Below are 6,000 nucleotides of genomic sequence, written 5' to 3' on the forward strand. Positions count from 1 at the left end.
TAACGGGGTCACACTTATCAATAATTACCTTAAACGTAAATGGGTTGAACGCCCCAACCAAAAGACAGAGACTGGCCGAATGGATACAAAAACAAGACCCCTCTATATGCTGCTTACAAGAGACCCACCTCAAAACAAGGGACACATACAGACTGAAAGTGAAGGGCTGGAAAAAGATATACCACGCAAACAGAGACCAAAAGAAAGCAGGAGTGGCAATACTCATATCCGATAAAATAGACTTTAAAACAAAGGCTGTGAAAAGAGACAAAGAAGGCCACTACATAATGATCAAAGGAACAATCCAAGAAGAAGATATAACAATTATAAATATATATGCCCCCAATATAGGAGCCCCGCAATATGTAAGACAAATGCTAACAAGTATGAAAGGGGAAATCAACAATAACACAATAATAGTGGGAGACTTTAATACCCCACTCACACCTATGGACAGATCAACTAAACAGAAAATTAACAAAGAAATGCAAACTTTAAATGATACATTAGGTCAGTTAGACCTAATTGATATCTATAGGACATTTCAACCCAAAACAATGAATTTCACTTTTTTTTCAAGTGCTCATGGAACCTTCTCCAGGATAGATCACATCCTGGGCCATAAATCTAAACTTGATAAATTCAAAAAAATCGAAATCATTCCAAGCATCTTTTCTGACCATAATGCATTAAGATTAGATCTCAATTACAGGAGAAAAACTATTAAAAATTCCAACATATGGAGGTTGAACAACACACTTCTGAATAACCAACAAATCACAGAAGAAATCAAAAAAGAAATCAAAATATGCATAGAAACGAATGAAAATGAAAACACAACAACCCAAAACCTGTGGGACACTATAAAAGCAGTGCTAAGAGGAAAGTTCATAGCAATACAGGCATACCTCAAGAAACAAGAAAAAAGTCAAATAAATAACCTAACTCTGCAACTAAAGCAACTAGAAAAGGAAGAGTTGGAGAACCCCAGAGTTAGTAGAAGGAAAGAAATCTTAAAAATTAGGGCAGAAATAAATGCAAAAGAAACAAAAGAGACCATAGCAAAAATCAACAAAGCCAAAAGCTGGTTCTTTGAAAGGATAAATAAAATTGACAAACCATTAGCCAGACTCATCAAGAAGCAAAGAGAGAAAAATCAAATCAATAAAATTAGAAATGAAAATGGAGAGATCACAACAGACAACACAGAAATACAAAGGATCATAAGAGACTACTATCAGCAGTTGTATGCCAATAAAATGGACAACGTGGAAGAAATGGACAAATTCTTAGAAAAGTACAATTTTCCAAAACTGAACCAGGAAGAAATAGAAAATCTTAACAGACCCATCACAAGCACGGAAATTGAAACTGTAATCAGAAATCTTCCAGCAAACAAAAGCCCAGGTCCAGACGGCTTCACAGCTGAATTCTACCAAAAATTTCGAGAAGAGCTAACACCTATCCTCCTCAAACTCTTCCAGAAAATTGCAGAGGAAGGTAAACTTCCAAACTCATTCTATGAGGCCACCATAACCCTAATACCAAAACCTGACAAAGATGTCACAAAAAAGGAAAACTACAGGCCAATATCACTGATGAACATAGATGCAAAAATCCTCAACAAAATTCTAGCAATCAGAATCCAACAACACATTAAAAAGATCATACACCATGACCAAGTGGGCTTTATCCCAGGGATGCAAGGATTCTTCAATATCCGCAAATCAATCAATGTAATTCACCACATTAACAAATTGAAAAATAAAAACCATATGATTATCTCAATAGATGCAGAGAAGGCCTTTGACAAAATTCAACATCCATTTATGATAAAAACTCTCCAGAAAGCAGGAATAGAAGGAACATACCTCAACATAATAAAAGCAATATATGACAAACCCACAGCAAACATTATCCTCAATGGTGAAAAATTGAAAGCACACACAGATTTTATATTAATCATGTATGGATGTGAGTTGAACTATAAAGAAGACTGTGTACCAAAGAATTGATGCTTTTGAACTGTGTTGGAGAAGACTCTTAGTCCATTGGACAGCAAGGCAATCAAACCAGTCAATCCTAAAGAAAATCAACCTTGAACATTCATTATAAGGACTGATGCTGAAGCTCCAATACTTTGGCCACCTGATGCAAATAGCTGACTCATTGGAGAAGACCCTGATGCTGGGAAAGATTTAGGGTGACAGAGGATGAGATGGTTGGATGGCATCACCAACTCAATAGACATGACTCTCTGCAAACTCAGATAGATAATGAAGAACAAGGAAGCCTGGTATGCTTCAGTCCATGGGGTTGCAAGGAATTGGACACAACTTAGCAATTGAACAACATTGCAGAAAAATAAATGAGTGAGGTAAGATGTCTTATTTGATGAGAAGTTACACGAAATTCAAATCATTGTTTCTTTTTATTCCTATTCAATTGATATAAGTATCTATAACCAGATTGCTTCAGAATTTAAACCCAGAGTACATTACTTAACCCCTATGAACCTGAGTTGGGTAGAGAAAGCATTTTCATATAAAGTAGAAACAATCTGGTATTACACTTTCTCTGCATGTGCACGATACTATTCATTTTTAAATCTTTTGGTCACCAGCATCCCTCCAAATGAAGACTCTCACGTGAATCTGGCAGATCAGGTTTGTTTTTTTTTTGTTTGTTTTTGTTTTTGTAAGTGACACATTTGGGCAGTTATTGCAGCATGACAGATGAGCCATATGATTTGAATTCTTGTCTATCAACGGTCAGTGACAGATGCCACAACTAAGTGATGGAGCTGGCAAAGATTTATATCAATCCATATGTTCTGATCTGACCCAGAACATCAAACAGATTGTTTTTTCTCCCACTCTGACATTTAGCATATTACATATTTACCCTCTCTGCCATAGGCCTTTTTGTGTGCATATCCTTCATGTAATTCTCTATATCTTCTAGCAATTCTTTTCCTTCAGAAGTAAGATGAATATAATTATGCTCATCTCCAATAGCCAAAGCTATCTCCAAAGGATATCACAGGATTACAGTAGTAATTCTGTAAATGGTGCAGTGAAACATGGGATCTAAAATTGTATGCTGATATGCAGAGCTAGAGAAATAATTTTCATGATTATTTTTGAGTAGAAGAGATTCACCTTTGAAAACATTTATTTAGTCACAATTGACATACAATAGACTAAATATATTTGAGCTGTTACATTTGATGAGTTTTACCATATGTATATACCTATGGAATTATCACTAAAATGAAGAGCATTGAACATATCAATCACCTTAAAAGTTCCTTCTTATTCCTTTGTAACCCCTCCCTCCCTTCCTTCTTAACATTCCAAGCAACCATTTATCTCTTCTTCTAGTATATAGGTTTATTATATTTTAAAATAATTTTATAAAAAAAGGAATCATAAACTGTTTACCTTTTTTAATCTGGCTTCTTTCTTTTAGCCTAATTATTTTGATACCCATCTATGCCATTATAAATATCAGTAGTTTATTTCTTATTGAAGAGTTTTATTCTACTGTATTTCTAGTTCACTATTTGTTTATTCATTCATCTGCTGATGGATGTTTGTGCTATTTCCATTTTCTAAATATTCCAGATAAAACTTGAGTGAACACTGAAGTCCATATTTTGGTAGGGATATATGCCATAACTTCTCTTGGGTAAATTCCTATAAGTAGGATGGTTGGTGGAAATAATATAACTTTCTAAGAAAAACACTAAAATAATTCTGGTTTTCTTATAATTGATTTTGGTATTCTTTTTTTATGTTGGATATAATTGTTTCATTAGATAAATTCTTGGCAAATAATCTCATCTAGGCTATGACTTTTCCATTATCTTAACAATGTTATTTTTAAAATATTTTTAAAAATTTGAAAACAGCCAACTTGTCATTTTTAAATACAGATTATATTTCTTGTGTTATACCTAAGTAACGTTCATTAACCCTGGGAAATAAAAGATTTTCTCCTATGTTTTTGTCTCATACTTTCATAGACTTAGGTTTTACAATTATGTCTGTGATATATTTTAAGTTGAATTTTGTACATAGTATGACATGGTGCTAGTGATAATCTGCTTGCCAGTGAAAGAGACCCAAGAAACATGGGGTTGAACCCTTGGGTCTGGAAGATTCTGTGGAGTAGGAACTGGCATCCCACAACAGTATTCTTGCCTGGAAAATTCCATGGACAGAGGAACCTGGCATGCTATAGTCTATGGAGTCACAAAGGAACAAACATGATTTAGGGACTAAACAACAACACTGAATTGTCATTGTACCTTTGTTGAAAATCAATCACTCTTTAAATATTAGTCTATTTTTGGAGTTTCTTTTCTGTTTTATATATCTACTTCTCTATTTTTTATATCAGTAATCTTGCCATTTTAATTATTGTAGCATCATAATAAGTTTTGAAATTAGATTATATTAGATGATCACATAATTCTTTTCTACATAAATTTTGTATTTGGCTGGTTAATTCTACAATAAAAGCCCACTTGAATTCTAATGCATAAATCTACAGATTAATTTGGGGAAATTATATTTTAGTATTAATTTTTCCTATCCATGAACATGGAATTTCTCAACATTTATTTAGGTCTTATTTAATTTATTCCAGTAATGTTTTATAGTATTTATTTTATAGGTCTTGAACACATTTTGTCAGATTTATTTCTAAGCATTTTTTTTAATTTTGTTGCTATGTTTTTAAATTGATATATAATATTATATTAGTATTATATAATTGATATATAGTATTATATTAGTTTCAGGCATACAACATAATGATTCAATACTTGCAAATACAGAAAAATGATCATCACAATAAGTCCAGTTAACATCCATCACCATACATAGTTTCAAAAAATGTTTTTAACAAATAGTATTGCTCTTTAGTTTCCAATTTTGCATTCTTCTCTAGAAATGTGATCGCTTTTTGTATATTGATCTTGTGTCTTGCAACTTTGGTAATGCTGGTTAAATTGCATGCTGTTTTACTTTGTAGAATCCATCAGATTTTCTACATAGATTAACTTATCAAATGTAAATTTAAAACAGTTGTACTTCTTCCTTATCCATTTGAAGTCTTTTATTTCCTTTATTACGCTAATAAAACCTCCAGTAAAAGAATGAATAGAAATGAAAATCAACATTCTTGTTTTGTTCCTGATTTTAGTGGAGGGGGAAAAAAAAAAATTCAATCATTCTCAGCTAAACCATTGTGTGTTTTGTTTTATTGTGTTTTGAAGATGCCGTTTGTTAGCCTGAAAAGAGCTTGTTTTTGGTTTTTTGTTTGTTTTTCCTATTTGCAATTTGCTGAGCAGTTTTATTAGTTGGGATTTTTTTTTCCAAATGTTTGCGTATGTGTGTGTGTGTGTGTGCGTGTGTGTGGTGAAATGATAACTTAGCTTTCATTTTTTTTTTTAATATGGGGATTTATTTTTTTTGATTTTCAAATGTTAAGTCAGTGCTATATTCCTGTGATAACCCTTAAGTCACTGTTTTAGTCAGAGCTCTACAGAGAAATAGAACTGATCAAATATACATGGTTCCATGTCTATACAGATCTATTTATATATCTGTATTGATCCTTTTATCTGCTGAGAAAGATAGAAAGGTTTTAAGGAATTCATTTCTCATATGATTGAGAGACATGGCAAGTCTGAAATCCACAGCACAGCCTAAAAGTCTGGGAACTCAGGAAGGATTACTATTGTGCAGTTGTGAGACAGGATTCTCTCAATACTGGGAATCCTCAGTTTTTGTTTTTAAGGAATTCAAATTATTGGATAAGGCTCAAGAGCAATTAGCAAGAGCAATTAGCAAGAGCAATTTCCTTTCCTTAGAATCAACTTATCATAAATGTTATTCACATCTGCCAAAATATTTCACAGTAACATTGAAAATATGTTTGACTATATAACGACATCACAGCCTAGCTCAGTTCAAACACATTAAAATTAGT

This window comes from Capra hircus, chromosome 11 (genome assembly GCF_001704415.2).
Source record: "Capra hircus breed San Clemente chromosome 11, ASM170441v1, whole genome shotgun sequence".
Lineage (NCBI taxonomy): Eukaryota > Metazoa > Chordata > Mammalia > Artiodactyla > Bovidae > Capra > Capra hircus.